General features: G+C 43.6%; 1 long non-coding RNA gene across 1 annotated transcript in view; it reads right to left on the reverse strand.

The window, feature by feature from the left end:
- The window catches only part of LOC144379941 (uncharacterized), a 120,050-nt gene that overhangs the window by 20,936 nt on the left and 83,108 nt on the right, over positions 1 to 16,006 (reverse strand). The gene's annotated exons all lie outside the window — the stretch shown is intronic.

Consider the following 16,006-nt stretch of genomic DNA (forward strand, 5'->3'; position numbering starts at 1 on the left):
AATTAATTAATTAAAAAAACTAATAATCCTAGATTTCAATGTCTGGTGGGCAATGTAAAGAAATGTATCACACTTCATGCCTTTTAAATCTAGATCTATATATGTTCAAACCTAAGGCTAGTATGAATCATTTAATATTTCAAAATGATCCTCTGCTGCTGTGTTAGTTATATATTGTTGTGTAACAAATCACCATAAATCTAGCAGTTTAAAGCAAACCAGATTTCCTCTCTCACAGTTTCTGTGGTCAAGAATCCAGGCATGGTTTAGCTGAACCCTCCTCTGCTTCAGACTGTCTTTTTTTTTTTTTTTTTTTAAAGATTTTATTTTATTTATTTGACAGAGAGAGAGAGACAGCTAGAGAGGGAACACAAGCAGGCGGAGTGGGAGAGGGAGAAGCAGGCTCCTGGCCGAGCAGGGAGCCCGATGCGGGGCTCGATCCCAGGACCCTGGGATCATGACCTGAGCCGAAGGCAGACGCTTAACGACTGAGCCACCCAGGCGCCCCTGCTTCAGACTGTCTTGTAAGGCTGCAGTCAAGATGTGGGCTACAGGTCGTCTGGGTGGCTTAGTTGGTTAAGTGTCTGCCTTCGGGTCAGGTCATGATCTCGGAGTCCTGGGATCAAGCCCCATGCTGGGCTCCTTGCTCGGCAGGGAGCCTGCTTCTCCCTCTGCTGCTCCCCCTGTTTGTGTGGGAGCACACTCTCTCTCTCTCTCATTGACAAATAAATAAATAAAAATATTAAAAAAAATAAAAAGAGGTGGGCCAAGGCTGGGATCTCATTAGACATTCAGCTGGGGAAGGACCTCCTTCCAGGTGGTAGGCTAGGATTCAATTCTTTATGGGCTGGCTGACTCTAGAGCCTCAGCTCCTTGCTGGCTGTTGGCTGGAGGTTGCCCTCAGCATTTTTTTTTTACCATGTGGGCCTCTCTATTATTGTGGCTTACTTCATCAAAGCTAGCAAAGGAGAGCATCAATACGGGAGAATCTGCAAGCAAGACAGTAGTTACATCCGCTGCAAGGTAATCACAGATGTGAAATCCCATCACTGTTGCTGTATTCTCTTGGTTAAAAGCAAGTCACAGGTCCCATCCAGAAGGTAAGAATTATGTGGGACATTTTAGAATCTGCTCCCTACAGATGCCGTGTGCAGTTTTTACAAAAATCGCACTCATGCGTGTATACCTCTGGAACTCCAACACGGAACACAGAAGGCAACCCGAGTTCCTTCTGCATTTGTGCTGACAGAAAGGCGGGATCTTGCAAGTTAATTCATTTGTCTTTGCTCTTATCTGAGTGCTTGCAACTCTCAATTATCCCTGCGCGAGAGCCCGAGCTGGAATGCCCGTCTCCAACTCGGCAGCCGCACAACCTGTGACACTGCATTCGGGCACAACTGTTATTTCGACGTCATGACCTAAGAGATGTGGAGAAGCTTTTCCCCGGGGCCCGAATGGTGTTCATCGGGAGAGCGGATGTTCAGGATCACAAAGCGGTTCTGTGAGAGCTCCGTATGCCGGAGTCTGAGTGACAGAAGCCCCATGTGTTTTTAATAAATTCTTCCTTTGGGCGTGTGTGTTTGTGATACTCAGGGCTGCTTGAGCATCCTCAGGGCATGGCGGCTATGCTCCCCCAGAAGGGGTGATCCAAGAGAGAGAATGGGAAGCCACAATCTTTTATGAACTAGTCTTGGAGTTCACACACCATTGTGTCTGCGCTATCGCTCTGGTTATGACCCAGGCCAATCCTACTCAGGTGGGAGCATCCCACACAAAGGTCTTGTAGTAGCAGAGTTGTAAAATCGCCCCCAAGCTTCCTACCCCTGGCGAACGTGTGCTGTGAATTCTCCTCCCCTTGAGTGTGAGTGGGGCCTGTGAATACGGTGGATGTCACTCGTGATTATGTTGGGTTACAGGGCAGAAGGGATTTTTGCAGATGTAATTAATGTCCCTAATCAGTGGATTAATCAAAGGAGGAATACCCTGGTGGTGCTGACCTAATCAGGTGAGACCTTCAAAGAGATCAGACTGATTCTTGAAGAAGCAAGTAGCTATGTTTGAACTGCCTGTGAAGGAGGCCACGTGGCCAGGCTCCGAAAAGAGCCACCGGGGGCTGAGGGTGTTGCCCTGTGGATAACTCGCAGGAAAACAGGGCCTCCCATCCCACAGCTGGAAGGAAAGGAGTGCTGCCAACCACATGTGCTTTGAAGAGATCTCTGAGACTCAGGGGAGATCATAATCCCCACGGACACCTTGATTTTGGCCTTGGGAGACCCTGAGAATAAACAAGTGTTGTTTTAAGCTGCTCAATTTATGGCGATTTGTTACACAGCAGTAGAAAACTAATATCAGTGTGACTATCAGAAGGCGAGAATTATTGGGGGCTGTCCTGGGGACCAACTACCAAAGCTCGATATTGTCAGACCTTTGAATTTTTGCCTGTCTTGTTGGTGTCCATCCACTTCCCTCTCTTTCCTATGCACAACCTCCTTTACACTTCACCCAGTCACTCACCTACTCCTGTCTTGATTCATTCATTCCACAAACAATTCTGGGTCCCCTACTCTGTTCACACCCAGAACCGGCTGATGGGGATGCAGAAGTGAGTTGCGTGTGTTCCCTGACCTCTAGAAGCTCCGGTCCAGAGCAGGAAGCATTCCGTGGTCTTCCTCAGCCCCCTTAAGATTCCTCCCAACATAACTCACATGTGGTTCAGACCCCAGGATCTTCCAGAGACCCGTTTCAGCACATTGTTCCACCCCCAAACCATAAATTCAGCCCCAAAGCATCATGTACAACAGATTTTGCTCAAATTCCAAGTCGAGACCAAGGACAGTATTATATTACATATTAGAAGCCAAATGTTACCAAACTTCCATATTAAACTTCTCTCTCCTCAAGTTCTATTATTCGGGAAGTCTTCTCCCACTCCACCATGGCTAAACATCTTAATTATTCTGGGAAGTTCTATTTTCATATCCCCCTTGGCAAAACAGAAGCCTTGTGAGAAACCAAACCAATGTGGAGGTGGGTGGATAAGGGGGTTTGCCTCCATGGTTCTGCAGGCAGCCCCCCCACCCCGTGACTTTGAATGAGTTACTTGCTGTCTGAGTTTCCTGGCCTGCATTCTGCCAAAGTCCCTAAGGGAGAAACAGCAACTCCCTGGGGACCCCAGCCAGGCTTTTGAAGTTCTTGGAAGAAGGCGTTAGGTAAACAGCAAATCCGGGTAATGCCGTCTGAGGGCCTTCAGAATGAGGGCATTGGAGCATAAAGTCAAAGGCCCTGCAGATGGCATCTAACGTTTACTTCCAGAACACACTGCAGCCACCCCAGCCGGAGCCCCTCAGGGCCCCTCTGGGTTTGAGGCTGAGCTGCTTGCTGGGTGTCCCACCACCATTCTAGGAGCTGGTCCCCACCCCCCACCCCCCGGGTGATGTGCATCATCACCCTCTTGTCTCTTGAAGAGGGATCTGTCTTCACTCACTCCCACACAATCTCATCCAGTCGTGTGGCTTTTAATGCCATCAATGTGATGACTCATCAGTCTCCTGCCCTGCCTTCTCCCCTGAGTCCCAGACTCATTATCCAGCTGCTAACCAATGTCTAATGGGCAGAGCACACTTCCTGGGTCCAAAGTGGAATTCCATTTCCTCCTCTCTCCCCAACCACCCCCACCGAAACCTACTTATTCCCATCCTCCCATCTCAATAAATGGCTCTGTCACCATCCACCCAGCTGCTGGATTCAGAAACCAAGGGGTTATCCTTGATCCTTCTTTTTCTTCCATCACCCAACCATAATTCATCAGCAAGTTTTGTCAGCTCTCCTTTCAAAGTGCTTCCCCATTCTGTTTGTTTCCAGGTCACCACCCTCTCAGGCCTCCTCAATATGCTACCTGCTTCCTCTCTTGCCACCCCATGGTCTATTCTCCACATAGCAACCTGAGAAAATATTATCCCCCTACTTAAACCCTCCAAGACTTTACTCGGCCAGCAAGACCCAGTGTGATCTGGCCCCTGTCTGCATCTTGAACTTCACCTCCAACCACTCTCCTTTGTATTCTGCTGTAGCCACACGGGTATTTTCTCTGTTCCCTAAACACACCAAGCTTGACCCAACCTCAGGGCCTTTGCATATACTGTTCCCTCTGCCTGGAATCCTCTCCTCCCTACCACATATTTGTGTACCTCACTCCTTCTTGCCATTCAGATTTAGTCCAAAGGTCACTTCCTTACACACCCTGTCTCTATCTGAAGTTGACCCACCCACCTTCACCCCCCCAGCCACTGCCTATTATCTCATATTTCCTCTACAATTCCTATTAGTATCTAATTATCTTACCTTTTCTTCTTTGCCTACTTATTTGTTTAGATTGTCTTCCCCACTAGAATTTCAGCTCTGAGAAGGCTGTCTGGTTCACTGTTCGATCCTTAGCCCCTCGTCCAATGCCTGACATACAGGACCTGCTCAAGAATATCTCTCAAATTCACTCATTCATTCAGTCAGCACATATACATTGAGTGCTTACTGCTTAATGCATAACCAAAGATAACCAAGGATAACCAAGATGTCTGGCATCAGTGGGTTCAAATTCAGGTTGCACCATTACCCAGCTTCTGGCCTTCCCTATCAGAGACTGTTTCCTCATCCATAAAATGGGAATGACAGTGCCTATTTGGCATGATTGCTATGAGAATTAACTTGTAAAAGGCTACCAGACAGCCTGGCACATAGTAGGTACTCATTAAATGAGTACTTTTCATCCATCACCAAGGGTGATCTTGTCTGCCAGAATATGTGGGCACAGGCCCCGGGGGCTCTGAGACACCCATGGAACAGCTGGATGCTCAAGTGGGAGGGAGATCAGTGTGGGCAAGGGGACACTAAGGTCAACTGGTGACCCACTTGGACACAGAAACAAGGGGGGAAGGACTATAAATGAGCCAGGGCATCTTCTTGAAATAATAGAGAGTGGGAACAGCCCCCAGGACACTGAATGTCTCCCAGGGACCTCCTGGGAGGTCAAGGAATATTTCCAGTTCTCAGTGCCCTGCTTCCCACCCAGCCCACCTAAGGGTGTACCAGCTGGGGGCAGAGAGATGTCTGGTAGGGAGTAAAAGATACCAAACTTCTGGGCAAGGTTTGAAAATAGAAGTCGTCCTTCCACTCAATAGCAGCCACCAAAAGCATGAGGATTTTTTTTTCAAGCTTTTTTTTTTTTTTAAATAATCTCTACACCCAACGTAGGGCTTGAACTCAGAACCCCGAGATCAAGAGTCAGATATTCTACCGACTGAGCCAGCTTGGCACCCTGGGAGGATGCTCTTTACGCACTGATATGAGTGATCACTCAAAATTCTAAAAGGACTGCAAAATATAACACATACATATGTTTGCTCATGTACACCTTCACTATCTCTGCAAGAACGCATAAGAAAGTTAGTGATGGCAGCTGTCTCTTGGAGCAGAAATGAGTGGTCGGGGCATAGGAGGGAAGGAAGACTTCACACTAAATGCCCCTTCGAGGTTTTTGAATGTTGAATCCCTTGAATGTAATACTTATTCAAAAATACTTAAAATTTGAAAAGAAAAATGCAGTTGCCACCCACTTTGGGGAATTGCTTTACCCCTCCTCTCTCACCCAAGGGATTGAGGGAGAGCATACTTCCAGAATGATCTATCTAAAAGTAAAACTGGTTCTATCATTCCTCTTTATGTCATTCCTCTGGTTAAAGCCCTTTATTTTTTTTTTCATTTTTTTAAAATACTTTATTTATTTTTTGACAAAGAGAGAGAGAGACAGCGAGAGAGGGAACACAAGCAGGGGGAGTGGGAGAAGCAGGCTTCCCGCTGAGCAGGGAGCCCGATGCGGGGCTCGATCCCAGGAACTTGGGATCATGACCTGAGCCGAAGGCAGTCGCTTAATGACTGAGCCACCCAGGCGCCCCTGGTTAAAGCCCTTTAATGACACACAGCTGAGCATATTGTATAACTTCAAAAAAAGTATTTGTTGAATGAATGAGTAAATAAATGAACCAGTCACCTTTCATTTCTTAATTTTTATGTATTGATATGGAAAAAATCCATGTTAAGTGAGAAAAGAATATTGCAGAATATTAAATCAAGGATGATCCCATTTTTGAAAAATAAGATAATTACATATACATAAAATTATATTGCATATTAGTATACTCATGTATATATTCATATATTAGCATACACATGTACATGTACATGATTATTGGTCTAGAAAAAGAAAAAAATCTAGAAAGACCCCAAACTTGCTGGTTCTGTATCTTGATCTTAGTGATAATTACATGAGTATAAATGTGGGTAAAAATTCATCTATCTGTACTTAACAATTGGACATTTTCCTATATATATAGTTATAGCTCAATTTTTAAAAGGAAAAAAGTTATACCCCCAAATATTATTAGATGCCATCTTCTGGGCCAGTTGGGATGATGAGGGGGCTTCTGATTTCCAATGTATAGCTGAATATTTTACAACAAGCACACAAGAATGAATCCTTTTAAAATACATACCTTTTAACTCATATTTTATTTCAGATTCTTTAGCTTAGGATGCAAAGCCTTCTACTTCTTCCACTGCCTCCATCCTTCATTACAACCACATCAAACGCTTCACCTTCCCAAATATGTCATGCTGTTTCTAACCTCCAGGCCTTTACCTTTGCTGCTCTCTTTTCCTGAGACACCTTCTCCCACCTCTTTGTCTCCTCCCACCTACCTAACCTTTTCTAGTCATTTAAGTCTCAACTGAAATGTCGCCTCCTCCAGGAAGCCTCCCTTGACCTCCCCACCCTGGGTCAAATGCTGTAAAAACACCTTAGAGTTGACTCTTTCGCATCACCTGACTCACTTGTCCATCTCACCATCCAACGGTGAGCCTCCTCAGGCAGAGATTAGAGTGATGGGGCCGCAAGCCACAGACCGTCTGGAGCCACCAGAAGCTGGCAAGATTCTTCCCCTAGAGCCTCCAGAGGGAGTGCAGTTCCCCTTCTACTTTGATTTCAGCCCGATGACGCTGATTTCAGACTTCTGGCTTCCAGAAGAATAGGAGAGTAAATTTCTGTTGTTTTAAGCCACCAAGGTTGTGGAAATTTGTTACAGTAGCCTTAGGAAATGAACATAATTGATACCTCCTTTCTAGAAAACAGTTTGGCAAAACCAAATTATGAAGTTGGTTATGTGCTTAATGATGAGCCAGCAACTTCACTTGGGATAAACCGCGAAGAAACATTTGTTCACACCCACCAGAAGACACGTGTAAGAACGTTCCTTGCAGCATCGTTTATCCTGACAAAACCTGGAGACAAGTTACATGCTCATGCACAGGAGAACGGATCAACCATGGCATATCCACATCGTGGAATAGTATGCAGCAGGAAAATGAACACACTGCAGCTATTTGTGACAACAAGCAAAAATTTCACACACCTAACGCTAAGTGGAAGAAGCAAGTCACACAAAAAAAATATGAACAGTACGATTCTGTTTACATAAAGCTCAAAAACAGGTAAAAGTAAACAATACATTGTTTTGGTGTTTAAACTATAAAGAAAAGAGGGGAATAATTAAAGCAAATTTCCAGACATTGGTTACTCGAGGGAAGGAAGGGTCTGCAGTGGGGTAGTGGAACATACAGGACGCTTCTGGGTAAGGTGACCATGTATTTTGTGGCCTAACTGGCGTACTTTGGGGGATGAAAAGAGGGTGCTAGTTATGGCAGAAAACAGGTCCAAATCCAAACTGTCCCAAACAAACCAGAACATAAGATCACCCTACTTCTGAGACACATAAGATTTTATTTCATGGCCTGGTTGGTGTGGATATGGGTATTTATTAGTGCTTTTGAGACTGGACAAATACATTTTCTATATATGAAATATTTCAGAATCACTTTTTTTCAACCAAAGAAAGGAATAAAGTGGGTTCCAGAATCAGTTCAGTTTTCAGTAGCAACTCCAGATACAGAAGCAGACTCTTGACTAAATTGAGCAGAAAGGGAATTTATTACAGGGAGAGCGCCGAGCTCACACAATTGCCAGGCAGGCTGCAGAAAGAGGTCAGAAACCAGGCACAGACAGAAGGCAGGCACGCAGCAGGGCCCACGGCCGGAAGCTTGCCCGGACCAGGCCACAGAGGACACACAGCTCCTCCCACTGCGGCTGGTGCTGCCCACCCCGCCAGGCCGGGCCAAGGGACGCTCCCGCCAGCCTCCCGGCTACTGCTCTCCCTGGAGCCCAGATGGTGTTGCCGCTTCCACACCACCCGCACCACCACCTTCTACACATCCCTAAATTTCTCCTTGTCCCTGCTGCTTTGCCGACTCCACGGCCAAACCCCTCAGTGGGTGCATCTGACTGGTTGAGCCAACTGCCAGGGATGCTGAGAAAGTGAGTACTGGCCAACTCCCTCCCTCCCTCCCTCCCTCCTTCCTTCCCTCCTTCCCTCCCTCCTTCCTTCCCTCCTTCCCTCCCTCCTTCCTTCCCTCCCTCCCTCCTTCCTTCCTTCCTTCCTTCCCTCCCCCCTCCCTCCCTCCCTCCTTCCTTCCCTCCTTCCTTCCCTCTTTCCTTCCTTCCGTCCTTCCCTCCCCCCCTCCCTCCCTCCCTCCTTCCTTCCCTCCTTCCCTCCCTCCTTCCTTCCTTCCTTCCTTCCTTCCTTCCTTCCTTCCTCCTTCCCCCACGAGAGCCAGTATCTGGGGAAGTCCCAAATTCAGGATGAGGGTGCAAAGGCTCAGCAGCTGAAAAATGGAAAGCCCACGATGTTTGCGAGGGGCGTCAGAGACTAGGGACAGACGCCAAAATGGATCCAAAAGGATCTAGAAGGTCTTAAAGGTGACCGAGTTCTAGAATTTTGAGAATTCCTCTCACTAGCAGGGCTCAAGTTAAGACTTAGAGTGAGGTTTCTGAATTTAACACCTTAGTTGGTGTTAGAGTTATGGTTAAGAGAAGTGGCCAGATGTATTGAAAACAAACAGCGCTTTACCAACCTCCCCCCCCAACCCCGTTCCTCTGGACCCTGTTTCTAGACCAACTGGATCACTGATTGGATCAGCCCTGGTCACCTGATCCAAAGCTAGTTAACCCATTGGCTGGACAGTAAGCAATTAGAGACTGTGTCTCCAGCAGGTGCTCCCAAACCTACTTAGTGGGCGCTTTGCCTATTGTCTCTGTCCTTTTTTTTTTTTTCTTCCCGTGACAGCACTAGGCGAAAAGTAATACCTAACAGTTCCGTTTAAGTAGCTAGCTCCGAACAACTTAGTAAGTCTTTATGGCCTAATAACTTAGACTTTGAAAAGATAAATTTGAAAGAAAAAATTTTTATTTCATTCTCAAATAACCACAATTGCTGTCTAATGGGATGGATGTGCCTGTCGGGGCACCGCACGAATTCTCAAACCTTGGAAGCAGATTGGGTTACACCTTCTTTCCTGTTCCAGGTTGATTTTCAAGTAGTAATTGCTTTTTATTACAACAGCCACGGAAAATCCACCTTGCAAAGATATGACATCATGGAAAGGAATGTCGTGCAATCTAATGCTGAAACTAGCTTGAGCTGCCTTGAGCTTAGTAGCTCCAGAGGCATCGGAGAGATGTCAACTATCATTGTATTTGCCTTGAAAATGTAAAATACGACGTGGTGCCCCTGTGAGTTTGCTGCAGAGCCTCTGGGTGCCTTGGCACACAATTTGAAAATTGCTGCTCTAAAGCATAAACTAAGAAAGGCAGGAGCTTGTCAAATCAGGGTAGGGTCAGATGTTTTCATGCTGACAAATAATCAGAGAAAACGTATTTGCAAAGAGAAGAGGAAGAATCAAAATATAGACAAGCCAATAGGCCACGGAAGGCAGTCACGTGATGCCGTGCAGCCTGCTGTTGGATTTCATGATGTCGCCCCAGCATCCATGGCTGACCCTGAGCTCCTGATCTGTTGCCCTAATCGAGCCCCTCCCACTATCTTTCTCAGATTCAGGGAGTGGTGAGAGCTCCAACGTTTCAATTGCTGAGGCCAAAATTTTGGATCATCCTGACTCTCTTGTCCTCTTTGGCTCATCCTTAACTCGCTTATTCTCTCACATCTCACACCCAATCCAATCCGTTAGCAAATCCCGTCATCACGTGCCTTCAACATATATCCGGAATCTGACCACTTTTCCCTATCTCTATGCTATTGACCCAGCCACCATCACCTCTCATCTGGAAAGTCTGTGACCAACTAACTGCTTCTACCTGGTCTATTCTCAGCCCAGCAGCCAGAGGGATCCTCTTTTTGTCTTTATTAAAACATTTTTTAATTTCCTATTTCATCATAATCATATAGGTTAATTTTACATTCTATTTCATAATATATATGCCTTTATTTTACTATTAAAGTAATACTGTTTAAAAGTTAACAATAGAAAACTTATATATATAATTTATATATATTACCTATAATCAATATTGCTTATTTGATATTTGGGGTTTTTTTTAGTTTTTTTAATTAAAATTCAATTAATTAACATATAATGTATTATTAGTTTCAGAGGTAGAGTTCAGTGATTCATCAGTTTTATATAATACCCAGTGGTCATGACATCACGTGCCCTCCTTAAATGCCCATCACGGAGCTACCCCATCCCCTCTCCCCTCCAACAACCCTGTTTGTTTCCTGAGACTGAGAGTCTCTTATGGTTTGACTCCCTCTCTGATTTTATCTTGTTTTATTTTTCCCTCCCTTCCCTTATGATCCTCTGCTTTGTTTCTTAAATTCCACATATGAGTGAGATCATATGATAATTTTCTTTCTCTGATTGACTTATTTCACTCAGCATAATATCCTCTAGTTCCATCCATGTCACTGCAAATGGCAAGATTTCATTTTTTTGATGGCTGAGTAGTATTCCAACGTATACATATACCACATCTTCTTTATCCATTCATCTGTTGATGGACATCTGGGCTCTTTCCGTAGTTTGGCTATTGTGGACATTGCTGCTATAAACACTGGGGTGCAGGTGGCCCTTAGGATCACTATGTTTGTATCTTTGGGGTACATTCCTAGTAGTGCAATTGCTGGGTCGTAGGGTAGCTCTATTTTCAACTTTCTGAGGAAACTCCATACTGTTTTCCAGAGTGGCTGCACCAGATTGCATTCCCACCAGCAGTGTAAAAGGGTTCCCCTTTCTCTGCATCCTTGCCAACATCTGTCATTTCCTGACTTGTTAATTTTAACCATTCTGACTGGTGTGAGGTGGTGTCTCATTGTGGTTTTGATTTGTATTTCCCTGATGGCAAGTGATGTGGAGCATTTTTTCATCTGTCTGTTGGCCATTTTATGTCTTCTTTGGAGAAATGTCTGTTCATGTCTTCTGCCCATTTCTTGATTGGATTATTTGTTCCTTGGGTGTTGAGTTTGATAAATTCTTTACAGATTTTGGATACTAGCCCTTTATCTGATAAGACTTTTGCAAATATCGTCTCCCATTCTGTCGGTTGTCTTTTGCTTTTGTCAACTGTTTCCTTTGCTGTGCAAAAGCTTTTTATCTTGATGAAGTTCCAACAGTTCATTATTTTGCCTTTGTTCCCCTTGCCTTTGGAGGTATGTCTAGCAAGAAGTTGCTGCAGCCGAGGTCACACAGGTTGCTGTTTCTGTTCTCCTCTAAGATTTTGATGGATTCTTGTCTCACATTTGGTCTTTCATCCATTTTGAGTCTATTTTTGTGTATGGTGTAAGAAAATGATCCAGTTTCATTCTTCTGCATGTGGCTGTCCAATTTTCCCAACACCATTTGTTGAAGAGACTGTCTTTTTTTCTATTGGATATTCTTTCCTGCTTTGTCGAAAATTAGTTGACCATAGAGTTGAGGGTCCATTTCTGGGTTCTCTATTCTGTTCCATTGATCTATGTGTCTGTTTTTGTGCCAGTACCATTCTCTCTTGATGATTACAGCTTTGTAACAGAGCTTGAAGTCCGGAATTGTGATGCCACCAGCTTTGATTTTCTTTTACAACATTCCTTTGGCTATTTGGGGTCTTTTCTGGTTCCATACAAATTTTAGGATTACCTGTTCCAGCTCTGTGAAAAACGTTGATGATATTTTGATAGGGATTGCTGTGAATATGTAGATTGCTCTAGGTAGCATCGACGTTTTAACAATATTTGTTCTTCCAATCCATGAGCATGGAATGTTTTTCCATTTCTTTGTGTCTTCTCAATTTCTTTCATGAGTGTTCTATAGTTTTCTGAGTAAAGATCCTTTGCCTGTTTGGTTAGGTTTATTCCTAGGTATCTTATGGTTTCTGGTGCAATTGTAAATGGGATCAACTCCTTAATTTCTCTTTTCTGTCGCATTGTTAGTGTACAGAAATGCAACTGATTTCTGTGCATTGATTTTATCCTGCCACTTAGCTGAATTCCAGTATGAGTTCTAGCAATTTTGGGGTAGAATCTTTTGGGTTTTCCACATAGACCAACATATCATCTTGAAGAGTAAGAGTTTGACTTCTTTTTTGCTGATTCAGATACCTTTTATTTCTTTTTGTTGTCTGATTGCTGAGGCTAGGACTTTCTAGTACTATGTTGAACAATAGTCGTGATAGTGGACATCCTGCCATGTTCCTGACCTTAGGGGAAAAGCGCTCAATTTTTCCCCATTGAGAATGGTATTCGCTGTGGGCTTCTCGTATACGGCTTTTTTGATACTGAGGTATGTTCCCTCTATCCCTACACTGTGAAGAGTTTTAACCAAGAAAGGATGCTGTACTTTGTCAAACGTTTTTTCTGCATCTATTGAGAGGATCATATGGTCCTTGTCCTTTCTTTTATTTATGTAGTATATCACATTGATTGACTTGCAGATGTTGAACCAACCTTGCAGCCCAGGAATAAATCTCACTTGGTCATGGTGAATAATCCTTTTAATGTACTGTTGGACCTATTGGCTAGTATCTTGGTGAGTATCTTGACATCAATGTTCATCAGGAATATTGGTCTACAATTCTCCTTTTTGATGGGGTCTTTTCTGGTTTGGGGATCAAGGTAATGCTGGCTTCATAGAAAGAGTTTGGAAGTTTTCCTTCCATTTCAATTTTTTGAAACAGCTTCAGAAGAATAAGTATTAATTCTTCTTTAAATGTTCTGTAGAATTCCCCTGGCAAGTCATCCGGCCCTGGACTCTGGTTTGTTGGGAGATTTTTGATTACTGCTTCAATTTCCTTGCTGGTTATGGGTCTGCTCAGGTTTCCTATTTCTTCCTGTTTTCAGTTTTGGTAGTTTATACATCTCTAGTATGAATCCATTTTTTCCAGCTTGCCTAATTTGTTGGCATATAGTTGCTCATAATATGTTTTTATAACTGCTTATATTTCTTCGGTGTTAGTTGTGATCTCTCCTCTTTCATTCATGATTTTATTTATTTGGGTCCTTTCTTTTTTTCTTTTTGATAAGTCTAGTCAGGGTTTTATCAATCTTATTAATTCTTTCAGAGAACCAGCTCCTAGTTTAGTTGATCTGTTTACTGTTCTTTTGGTTTCTATTTCATTGATTTCTGCTCTAATCTTTATTAATTCTCTTCTCCTGCTGGGTTTAGGCTTTATTTGCTGTTCTTTCTCCAGCTCCTTTAGGTGTAAGTTTAGGTTATGTATTTGACACCTTTCTCGTTTCTTGTGAAAGACTTGTATTACTATATACTTCCCTCTTAGGACCGCCTTTGCTGCATCCCAAAGGTTTTGAACAGTTGTGTTTTCATTTTCATTTGTTTCCATGAATTTTTTAAATTCTTCTTTAATTTCCTGCTTGACCCATTCATTCTTTAGTAGGATGCTCTTTAACCTCCATGTATTTGAGTTCTTTCCAAATTTCCTCTTGTGATTGAGTTCAAGTTTCAAAGCATTGTGGTCTGAAAATATGCAGGGAATGATCTCAATCTTTTGGTACCAGTTGAGACCTGATTTGTGACCCAGGATGTGATCTATTCTGGAGAATGTTCCATGTGCACTCGAGAAGAATGTGTATTCTGTTGCTTTAGGATGGACTGCTCTGAATATATCTGTGAAGTCCATCTGGTCCAGTGTGTCATTCAAAGCCCTTGTTTCCTTGTTGATCTCCTGCTTCAGTGATCTGTCCGTTGCAGTGAGTGGGGCATTAAAGTCCCCTACTCTTATTGTATTATTATCGATGTGTTTCTTTACTTTTTTTTATTAATTGGTTTATATAATTGGCTGCTCCCATGTTAGGAGGATAAATATTTACAGTTGTTAAATCTTCTTGTTGGATAGATCCTTTAATTATGATATAGTGCCCTTCCTCATCTCTTATTACAGTCTTTGGTTTAAAATCTAATTTGTCAGGGCGCCTGGGTGGCTCAGTTGGTTAAGTGACTGCCTTCGGCTCAGGTCATGATCCTGGAGTCCTGGGATCGAGTCCCACATCGGGCTCCCTGCTCGGCGGGGAGTCTGCTTCTCCCTCTGACCCTCCTCCCTCTCATTCTCTCTGTCTCTCATTCTCTCTGTCACAAATAAATAAAATCTTTAAAAAAAAAAAATCTAATTTGTCTGATATAAGGATTGCTACCCCAGCTTTATTTTGCTGTCCATTAGCATGATAAATCGTTTTCCACCCCCTCACTTTCAATCTGGAGGTGTCTTTGAATCTCAAATGAGGCTCTTGCAGACAGCATATTGATGGATCTTGCTTTTTTATCCAATCTGATACCCTGTGTCTTTTAATTGGGGCATTTAGCCCACTTATATTCAGAGTAACTATTGAAAGATATGAATTTAGTGCCATTGTATTACCTGTAAAGTCACTGTTTCTGTATATTGTCTCTGTTCCTTTCTGGTCTATGTTACTTTTGGGCTCTCTCTTCACTTAAAGGATCCCCTTTAATATTTCTTACAGGGCTGGTTTGGTGATCACAAATTCTTTTAGTTTCTGTTTGTCCTGGAAGCTTTTTAATCTCTCCTTCTATTTTGAATGACAGCCTTGCTGGATAAAATATTCCTGGCTGCCTATTTTTCTCATTTAGCACCCTGAATATATCATGCCAGTCCTTTCTGGCCTGCGAGGTGTCTGTGGATAGGTCTGCTGCCAGTCTAATGTTTCTACCTTTGTAGGTTATGGACCTCTTGTCCCGAGCTGTTTTCAGGATTTTCTCTTTGTCTCTGAGACTTGTGAGTTTTACTATTAGATGTCAGGGTATTGACCTATTTTTATTGATTTTGAGGAGGTTCTCTGTGCCTCCTGGATTTTGATGCCTGTTTCCTTCCCCAGATTAGGGAAGTTCTCTGCTATAATTTGCTCCAATGTACCTTCTGCCAGAGGGATCCTCTTAAAATGTAAATCAGTTCTAGGCTCTGAATCCTTTGATGGCCCCCATCTTGTTCAGAGTCAAAGCCAAAGCCCTTAACATGGCCATGCAGGCCTACAGGAGCAATAGCACCTGCTGTTCTGGCTCTCACTCACTTCATTCCAGCCACCCCAACCTTCTCACTGTTCTTCAAACATGTCAGGCACAGTCCTGCCTCAGGTCCTTTGCACTGGCTATTTTCACTGCCTGGAACATCATTCCCCAAATATCCTCATGGTTTCCTCCCTCACTTCCCTCAGTCTTGGCTCAAATGTCACTTTGCCACTGAGTCCTTTGCTGACCTTGTGTATAAAACAGAAAGAGCACCCCCTCCTCACAGCACTCCCTGGCCACTCACTTTTAGGAGGGATCACTGAGTTGTAGGACCTGACAGACTCAAGTGAACTCATATACAAAGAAGTATATTTAAATAATTCATTTTTTAAAACAAATACTTATTGTGCAATCTATGCGCCAGGCATTAAGCCGGGCACTGAGGGTAAAATGGCTGCTTCAGTTCAAAGGAGGCTGTCTCAAATCACCTACAATCAGTGTCTTGGACCATGTTCCCCAGTTAACTATGCTCCTCTATTCAGGAAATACACTAAGAGGTGCTTAGAACTGCCTGGGAAGCCTGAGTTAGATTGCCTGG

The sequence above is a fragment of the Halichoerus grypus genome, chromosome 13 (assembly GCF_964656455.1).
Source record: "Halichoerus grypus chromosome 13, mHalGry1.hap1.1, whole genome shotgun sequence".
In the NCBI taxonomy this organism is placed as follows: domain Eukaryota; kingdom Metazoa; phylum Chordata; class Mammalia; order Carnivora; family Phocidae; genus Halichoerus; species Halichoerus grypus.